Source organism: Rosa chinensis, chromosome 6 (assembly GCF_002994745.2).
Source record: "Rosa chinensis cultivar Old Blush chromosome 6, RchiOBHm-V2, whole genome shotgun sequence".
NCBI classification, from domain to species: Eukaryota; Viridiplantae; Streptophyta; class Magnoliopsida; order Rosales; family Rosaceae; genus Rosa; species Rosa chinensis.
Window position 1 is genome coordinate 37,501,034 of NC_037093.1, and position 10,984 is coordinate 37,512,017.

Genomic DNA, 10,984 nt, shown 5'->3' on the forward strand with positions numbered 1-10,984 from the left:
ACCGGAAACCCACGACTGCCCAAGCCACAGAGAGGCTTCAAAAAAGAACGAAAAACCAGATCCCGTTGTCGACTTCGGGTTACTGCAAATCCTAGAAGCTAGAGAACCGTAGACCACCATCACCCGTCCGGCAGCCTCCCAACGACAACGAGGCAAGCCCCATGCCGATGATGAACGCTGCCGGACGAGAGGAACTCGGCTAAATCTCGACCAAACTTGTGTGTTGCGGCTTCTAGGGTTTTTGTCTTATTAGAAATTAGTCCAATGAACTCTTTTGTTTAATGTTTGCTTAGCAAAAGACGAAAAAAGCCACAATGGTGACTACACTGACTACAGGCACAAAGGCAGCTATTAGTTTTTAAGCCTGCCTTAATAGTTAATATCTCAAGTTGTGATTTTAATTAACCACTGCAAGTGGCCTAGTGGTTCTTGCCTAGTTGGGTGTGCTCCCCAACCTTGGTTCGAACCCCGAAGCTGTCAAAGTGGCCAGACACTTTGTTGCAATTAATGCACAGTTGGAGCGTTTCACATGCGCCGAAGGGGTTTATCTTGGGCCTAGGAAGCCTTTGGATTCCCCTTCACAAAGTCAAAAAAAAAGTTGTGATTTAAAGAGGGTTAGGCTCATTCAGTTCACAAGTTGAGCACATTAGTTAGTCATTGATCCATCCTCTCCCTTTACACTTCCTACTAGAGACTGGAACTACTCAAATGAGAGGAGGACATGTATACACACATTCTATCTATCCGGAATACAAAAGAAAATATGCAAGACAACGAGCTCCAGTTTGGCTAAACATGTATTACTGAAGCTTAATGGCAGCTCCCAATTCATCTGAAGAATTATACAAAAGAGGTGCTATTATAAAGATGAAGTTCAATGCCTGACCCTCACTAGTCTATCTAAGAGTAAAGTTACTCCTGAAGGAAACACAACTAAGCATAATTACACATTAAAAACATAAATTAAGCTGTCCTACTGTACCAGGTCCGGTACATTTATATTCACATATATACATATATGCGTACATTTATGTGTGTATGTCTACCTTCATTTTTTTTTCATAAATACATATTAACTTGTAATACACTTCCGTTCAAGTACAGACAAAGAAACATTAAGATGTTAAAAAATTCCCACATGTTGAAGGAAATTGACTTATGTGTATTAGTTCCATGATTGTAATAGGAGACAATGTTCTAGAATTCCTAGTCCTATTCGGAATAGTTTTCCTTGTAACATTAGAACATGTACTTTGTAATCCCTATATATAGGGCTCCTATTCTCAATAATAAAACACACAATTCTCTCATAATCTCTCTCAAATCTCTTATTCTTAAACACCACATATGAAGCCTTTATCTTCACTATGCTACCAGAGATTTTAGAAGCACATCATTTGGACAGAATAGTCTGGTTAGAATTTTTGTATATTTTTTAAGAGTAATTAAGCAATAGAAAAATCTAGCAATAACCATATCATCTAATACAATACAAAAACATTGGTTATTATGTAGAAATTCACCTTTTTTGGTAGATCAACAAATAGTAGTCCATTAGTTAGCTCCTGCAGGTCTGCCCCATGGATAAGCTTCATTAAACCATGCATCTCTCGGTCCTGACTTTTACCAACCCCCCACCACATATTTCCTCTTTCACCTGATAAGTTCTCCAGAACCTCTAGTTCACCATCCGTTCAATTTTCTAATTTATCACAAACAGCCATTGTTACATGACCACTTTCTCTCAGCAATTCCAGTAACTCGTGTCCTACTTCAACATCCCCTTTCTGTTTCAAGTACACAAGACATTCAGCCGCTGTCAAATGATTGAACTTCCATCATGATTGATTTGGCAAGTTTGCTGCCTTTTTAAGTGCTTCCACTGCCTCCATTCATATCCAGAGGCCAAAAAAGCCCATGTGCTTGCATCCTCTATTCCGCTCGGTAAGCTTCTTTAAATATGATTTGGCCTTCCCCAAAGACCTTTCTTGTGGTAAGCACAGACCAACAAGTTGGGTATTAGAATGTCAAAAGTCTTGAAAGTTGAAACTAGATTCCCATTCCTCCACAATCTTCTCAGCACCATCAGTGTCATCCATCTTCACTAATGAAATACCATACTGTGACAGCCATTACTGTAAAATCCTCCCATACATTTGTACAAATTCTAAATACAATAAACTTCATGTTTATTACCAATTGAAGCATGTGAAGCTAGAGGGTTTTTATGACTGACTTTCCTTGTGTTGCTGGAGTTGCTTCGATCTCCTTAGCAATATTTGTGCCTTCTCCAGTACTCCATCCCTCAGAAAAGCAGTAGCTGCAGCATTATAATCACCCCAGTCTATTGTAACCAGAGGATCAGCTTCCATCCCAACATAAGCTTCTCCAGTCTATTGTAACTATAGTTTTACAACAACATATACAGACCTATAAATTGAGGTTTGAGAGCTTATGTACATGTTCTAGATCCGATATCCAATATATCATTCCTGCTTTACAGACCTGATCAGTCAAATATAACAAGATTCAGAGAATGAATTTTCTGATAATATATTACACCCATTCTGTGGTGTATATAAACAGATTACAATTGTACTACAACTATTGTGTACTACTGTACTACACAACATATACAAGGTAAGTAGTTACAACAATATATTCCCTTGTAGTCTATTCCTAATAGGGAACGAGGACTCACACTAACACTCCCCCTCAAGTTGGCGCATATACATCAACCATGCCCAACTTGCTTAGTGAGTCATAAAACGCCTTCCTGGAAACTCCTTTGGTAAGTACATCTGCAAGTTGCTCTTCAGTTGGAACAAAAGGAAAGCTAATGATTTTGGCATCTAGCTTCTCCTTTATAAAGTGACGATCAACCTCCACATGCTTAGTACGATCATGCTATACTGGATTTTGTGATATGTCAATAGCTGCCTTGTTGTCACAATACAACTGCATGGAATTTTTGAGTATGAAACCCATATCACGTAACAGATTTCTCAGCCACAACAATTCACACACTCCGTGAGTCATACCTCTATACTCGGCCTCAGCACTAGAACGTGCCACAACTTTCTGTTTCTTACTCTTCCATGTAACCAAATTACCTCCCACAAAGATAAAGTAACCTGATGTCGACCTCCTGTCTGTGATATTTCCAGCCCAATCTGCATCTGTGAAGCCACAAACCTTAAGAATATTGTTGTGTTTAGAAAATAGTACTCCCCTTCCTGGAGCTGACTTCAAGTACTTTAGAATTTGCATAACAGTATCCATGTGACTCTCACTCAGATTATGCATGAACTGACTCACCACGCTCACTGCATACGCAACGTCTGGTCTGGTATGAGCCAAATAAATCAAGCGCCCAACTAACCTCTGATAGCGAGCTCAATCAGTAGGCACCTGATCTGGATACTCAGCTAAACCATGGTTCTGCTCAATAGGAGTGTCAATAGGTCAGCAATCCAACAAACCTATCTCTGTCAGCAAGTCAAGAACATACTTCCTCTGGCACAAATAGATTCCTTCTCTCTCCCTGGCTACCTCAATTCCTAAGAAGTACTTAAGCTCACCCAAGTCCTTCATCTCAAACTCAGAGGCTAGCTGTCTCTGCAGTCTATCCATCTCAACAGTGTCATTACCGGTGATTACCATATCATCCACATAGATAATTAGAGCTGTTACCTTCCCCTGTTGATGCTTGAGAAACAAGGTATGGTCTGAGTTGCTCTGCCTGTAACCAACCTTCCGCATGAACTGTGAAAATCTTCCAAACCAAGCACGAGATGACTGTTTGAGACCATACAGAGACTTTCTCAATTTGCATACAAACTCACCAGGAGAAGCAACTACATACCCTGGTGGAAGGCTCATGTATACTTCCTCGGCTAACTCTCCATGAAGAAATGCATTCTTGACATCAAACTGTCGGAGTGGCCAGTTTAAACTAGCAGCGAACGAGAGCAGAACCCGAATAGTATTCATCTTGGCAACAGGAGCAAAAGTTTCATCATAGTCTATACCATACGTCTGAGTAAATCCCTTTGCTACAAGACGTGCTTTGTATCGATTCACTGATCCATTTGCATTATGCTTCACGGTAAACACCCAACGACAGCCTACAGCCTTCTTGCCTTGTGGTGGAGGCACAAGTTGCCAAGTACTGTTCTTCTGCAACGCCTCCATCTCTTCATCCATAGCCTTCCTCCACTTTGGATCCCCCAACGCATCCTGCACTTTGTTAGGTACTGATATAGCAGATATTTGATTCACAAATGATTCATATGACTTAGACAACCTCCTAGTGGACATATAGTTGGCTACTGGATATGTTGATTTGGCAGTAAGAGTAGGTTCATATCTTTTGGCTGATTGACCTCGAGTGGTCCTATGTGGTAACACATATTGCTCAACATTAGACTCACTACTACTAGTATCAGTGGATGGACATACCTCAAATGGGTGATCTTTAGTACCAAGAAGCTGTGGGTCAGGGGTAGAAGTGATGGCAGGAGGGGCAGTTGTGTCTTCAACCTCATTCTGAGTGATGGGAACTAGTGCTTCTGCTGCTGGAGACGGCGAGCTAATAGTTTCAACCGGATCCGTCAAAATACCTCCTGGCTGTGTGGCTTCTCCTTCTCCCTCTGATTCCTCCCCCTCTCCATGATATAGCTCTTCAAAATATGAATTCTCCCCCTGAAGAGCTGTATCTGAAGAGGAGAAATAACTCATGTCTTCAAAGAAAGTAACATCCATAGTGACATAATACTTTCTGGTGGGTGGATGATAGCACTTGTACCCCTTCTGATGACCTCCGTAGCCAACAAACACACACTTAAGGGCCCGGGGATCCAACTTAGACCTCTGATTTTTTGGTACATGGACAAAGGCAACACAACTAAAAACACGAGCTGGAAGATTGTGAAAGGATGGTAAGGAGACATGAGAGGCGAGAACCTCAAATGGAATTTTTCCCTGAAGGACACTGGATGGAAGACGATTGATAAGATGAGAGGAAGCATGTATAGCATCGCCCCAAAGATACTTAGACATATGAGCACTAAAAAGAAGGGCACGAGCCATATCAAGTAAATGACGGTTTTTATGTTCGGACACTCCATTCTGTTCTGGTGTTTGTGGACACGTGGTTTGGTGAACAATCCCATGGATTTTAAAAAACTCTTGGAACACATGATTAACATACTCTCCCCCCATTGTCAGAACGAAGGACTTTAATGGTGCTATGATATTGTGTTTGAACAAGATTACGAAAGGTTTAAAAAGCGGGGAAGACTTCATCTTTGGTTTTAAGAAGAGCAACCCATGACAATCTCGTACAATCATCAATAAACAACACAAAATATCGCATACCCGATACAGTAGGCTCTCTAGAAGGTCCCCAAACATCAGAATGAATCAACTCAAAAGCAATAACACTTTTATTAGAAATACTAGGAGAATAAGTAGCACGATGACTCTTGGCCAAAACACATGTTTCACAATGTAAAACTGACTCATCCACACCAATAAACAAAGTAGGCATGGTTTTCTTCATAAGACTAAAAGGTGGATGCCCTAAACGGCGATGCCATAACCAAATCTCACTTAGCTTATCAGAAGTCGAAGTCAAAGCGGCTCGGGACTGTGCTCCTGGTTTCTCTCCTGCGTATGTCTGATCCAGATGGAACAACTTGCCCCTCAAATACCCCCGACCGACTATCTCCCTGGTGAGAAGATCCTGAAAAATCACATACATAGGATAAAAGGTTACAGAGCATTTAGACTCAGTGTTCAATTGTGGGACAGATATCAAGCGATAAGATAAGTCAGGCACATATAACACATTATGAAGTTCTAAAGTGGGAGTAATACGCACTGACCCTAACCCTAACACAGGAAAAGCCTCACCATTGGCATTGGTTACATAGGACACTGATGGGGAAGACAATTCAGTAAAATATGATTTGTCATAAGTCATATGATCGGAGGCACCAGAATCAATAATCCATGTATCAGAACCAACACAGTTAGAAACCTTTAAAGCCATACCAATTTTACCTCGACCAGCTATAGAGGCTGTAGGGGTAGCTCCACCTGTTGTATGATGATCTTGGCCAGCCACTCCATAGAAATCCGGTTCTTGGACCAAGTGAACTGCAACTGCTTTCCCCTTAAGGCGATAACCTTGCTTTTTAGGTTTAAGGTGTGGGTTCAACTTCCAACAAGTCTCCCGAACATGCCCAAGATCGTTGCAATAAGAACATTGAGGACGAGGACGGTTGGTGAAGCCTTGTGGGAAACCTTGTTAATGAAGTGGGGCTGAACTCTGTTGCTGAAGGAAAGGTGCAGGTGACTTGGCCTGAATGGCTAGGCTAGATACTTCAACCTGTGCATGTTCGACATTTCCTGCTGAGACTCATCCTTGCGGATGTATGTAAAAGCTGTGTTCAAACTAGGAGGGTCTGTCATTCTGAGCAATTCTCCCTTGGCACTGCTATGCTTCTCATCAAGCCCTCTCAGGAAGACATGAACCCTTTCTAGCTCCTTCTCCTTCTGGTACCACACAAGATCTTCCTGATTCTTGATCTTGCAAGGACGCTTTTGATCAATTTCAGCCCATACATTCTTCAACTTGGTGAAATACACAGCTACTGGTTGCCCATTCTGTTGCATACTAGCACACATCAATTCATGAACCTGTATAAAATCAGACTCATTGGTATACAGATCCCCCAATGTCTTCCATATTGTTTCAGCAGTTTCACACTCTTCTACCAACTGTAAAACATCTTCAGTCATGGCTTTGAACAGGAGAGCCATCACAGATCCATCATCATCCTCCCACTTAGCGTAGGCATCCACATCTTCCTCACTAGGAGTTTTAATTGTTCCATTCACATGCCCCATCTTGTGTATGCCACGAAGATGGACAGACATAATCTTCTTCCATGTTCAAAAATTGGTACCATTGAGTTTTGGACCACCAAAAGAACCATCATCTGAACTTCGAACAGAAACCTCAATCTTTTGGACCTCATTCATCTTAGAACTCTGTGCTTCACTATCATCACCACCCATTGCAACAAGACAGCAGGAAAATCACACAATCACAAAGTATGCAGCGGAATGAAAGGGACAGAAGATTCCAAAAATAATTAAACGTGCAGATTATTATTATTTTTTATTTTTTTATTTTTGGAACCTGTTACGGGTTGACCTGTTGCACGGGTTGACTTGTTGCTGGTAATCAAGGGGGACTTCAGTCTTGAACAGAGGAAGCCGGAGACTGAAGGATCGAATAGACGACTGGACTGGGTCATTCTCGGATGTGCGGCGGACAGAAGCAGTCGGCTAGGATGACGGGCTGGTGATCCGGGCGACGGAAGCACGGGACAGGTCGGGTCGCGTGAACTGAGTGATGCAGAGAACTGGTATGGACGGAGTGACCAGCGTTCGGGCCAAACTGACGGAAGCAACGCCGAAAACTGGAGATCTGGAGAGGTTCTCTGGTTGGTCGATCTGGGAAACGACTGCGTCTTCAGACGCGAAGTCGATCTGGGCAGCTGGGTTAGCGACTGTGGTTTGGACGAGTGATGAAGAGATGGAGGGCTTGGTTTGACAAAGGTCGGTCCCTCAAAAGGAGACGAAGACAAAAACAACCCTAGGGGTTTGGTTTTGTATCAATTCCTCGGATTGAGGAAAAATTGGACAACTAAAGAGACAAAGTCCTCTCGGATCTTTGCTCTGATACCAAGTCAAATATAACAAGATTCAGAGAATGAATTTTCTGATAATATATTACACCCATTCTGTGGTGTATATAAACAGATTACAATTGTACTACAACTATTGTGTACTACTGTACTACACAACATATACAAGGTAAGTAGTTACAACAATATATTCCCTTGTAGTCTATTCCTAATAGGGAACGATGACTCACACTAACATGATCTTCACAGGGAAGGGTTTGGTGGGGAAGGATCATCTGTTTGCATCTCTCTTGGAGCATCAACAGAAACAATATCCTCTGTAACTCTTGTTTGCAGCTTCAGAATATATATCCTCTGTAACTCCTACTATTCGCCCAGGAACTCTACTAGACCTTGAGATGATTGTTCCACTTTCACCGTGCATACATGCTGTTTATGACACAACATCAGGATATATAGTTCGTTAACATTTGGAATTCTTACTTGAACCACGTCAACTTTGACACAAGCAGCAATCTCTATTCTACCCATCATATGATCTTTTGCCTGCATGAAGGGTTATCACTCTCTATGTCTTTATTCAGTCTCCTTAAAATAGAAATAGGATCTCTTTCCCACTTCATTCTAGTTGGGATCATTTGGTAACAAAGAATAGATAAAATAGTTCCTTATTTCTCACTCTGACTAGCCCATTGGTCATGCAATTCTGAAGATTGTAATAATACAATGAGGCGTTAGAATCCAGCTTATAGGAAATCCAAGAAAGAGCGGAGAGAGGCGCCACCAATTTTGATACGGATGCAGTTTAATTTCTTCTCCATTCTTTAGAACCAGAAGACAAGAATTCATACGAGGATAAGACCAGTTGTCCTCCCACAAAGTTCACAAAATCGAGCGCTTTCTCACTTGCCTGGCTTGGGAACTGTAGTTTTTCTGAATGATCTAATTGAGTCCCATACTTTTCACCATTCAATTGCTCATAAACAGAAAGCAATTCAACCCTCAAAAAACAAAGGATAAAGTGACATCTAAATATCTAATGGCCAACACCAGGCAGTTTCTTTGTAAATACAAATATTCAACAACACCGAAGAAGGGACACCAAATTTAACACTGCCATTTGTTTGACAGATGACATATCTCTGTCTGAGAAGAGTGTATAGCACGGATAGTAGTGTTCCAGTTAACGATCAAAGAGCGCATATTCAACATTGACACCAATTTTTGGGTATCCGTATCCCTACGATGTAAGCACCAAAGATGCACCAGGTACTAGGAAAATATTGTGTGGGTGCATAGACCTCCACAACTATGGGTTGCTTTCATCCCCAGATTGCTGTAAAGCTGTAAAGCTAGCAATGACAAAAGAGGAAGTTCTATCCCAAGATGATTATGTGTAGCAAATATCTGAAGATTAATTAGGGGCATTAACATATCCACCAACTGAGCTTGAGATTGCAATTGCTAAGCTCCAACCTCAAAAAGTTGAAGATGAGTTTGCAAAAACTTCTGCATTGTTACTTACCGCAACTGCAGCTAATCTAATGGTGCAGCGTTAGTCCCAGAAACCAGGCCGACTCAAACTGTCTTGTAGAGTTTTGTCCGATAACCAGTATCCAATAAAACAATATTCCAGGATTACAATGCTGATCTATGCAGATAAGTTATACCCTTTAGTGGGAAGGCAACATTTCTTAGTGTCTCTCTTGGAGGCTGGAGCGTCGACAGAAAAAATATCCTCTGCTAATTCTGTCAGGTTGTTACGCAACTTCAAACTTGACACCTCAAAATATATATACTGTCCACAAGTAAGATGTTACGAGTGGGAGAAAGAAAAATTATCAGATCAACTCATGAATTACATCAAATCACACGGGCAGGGTTCAATTCATGAAGCACTATTTAATAGTCTTACTATACCATTGGCCATGTGATTCTGAAGATAGCTAGAGGTAAAATTAATACTTGTCGTGATATAATGAAGACGATGAATCCAGGTTATTGGAACTAATAGAGCAAGTGGGAGATCAGGCACAACATACCAATATTGATGCAGAAGCATTATAAATTCTTCTCTGTTAGTTAGAGACTTAGAGCCAAAATATACAAGCTCACATGAGAAGGAGACCAATTAGTCCTCCCTGCTGATCTTCCAGACAATAGTTTGATAAAGCAAGCACCTTTCTTTCATATATATGGCTTCTGAACTGACATTTTTCTGAATAATGCAATCGAGCCCCGTACTTTTTGCCATTCAAGTGCTCTAACACATAGAAACTCAACAATTTTTCATCTTCTAGAGTCTGCTAGTAATTCTGGGATTGCTTACAAACAGAAAACGGATTACCCTCAGACTACTCCTATTCATTATTAGTCGACTTGAGATTTCATCGAATTCTAACACCTCAGTAACTTGATCCTCAACATGCAATTGAATATTCAAGAACAAGCTACGAACCTCCTGTAATTGCCAGTTTTACCTTAGCATTGCAAGAACATTCTGAATTTTCAAGCAATAGCATTATGATCCACCAAAAGATGACAACATGCAGAAGCAAGAAGAATACAATTCATAATCCCAAAAAGCTCTACCAGAGAAAAGATTCAAACTTTACAAACATGGGACCTTAACAGAACAAACATGAGACGTTCTTCTGATTTTGCATTCAAAAACAACAAAGCTAGAAACTCTGAAGCAGTCGCAACAGATGGTATGGTAAGGAGTGCCTAATGTATTTTGACTAGCAGTACGTACGTAGCAGCAATCAAAGAAGACCAGAAGAGTAGCGTATATACCACCTGACCATGTTCGAGGGCAACGAAAAGTGATGAAGATATATAACCCGTGCTATCTCTATTTATTTTCGGACGATGATTTTCAGTCTTTCAGTAAAAGGTTGTTCATGTCAGCTTGATACTCATCCTTTGCCCATTCTTAAACCGTTGAGTTCTGGCGACTGTATAAGGACTTTCAGTCTTTCAGTAAGAGGTTGTTCATGCCAGCTTGATACTCATCCTTTGGTCATTCTTAAACTGTTCAGTTCTGGCGACTGCATAACATGATACTTTCATTATTTGTAAAATTTCCGTAATTTCTTGCAAGAGCTTTGTCACCGTACAAGGAAATCTACTATTGTTGATTTTAGAATGGGTTGCCTTGATACAGATGAAATAAGCATACTGGCATAAAGAAAACGATAAACAAGGTGAATCCAGTCCAGAGCTTAAGCTTAACAGCAGCACCTACATCATTTTAGCACTTG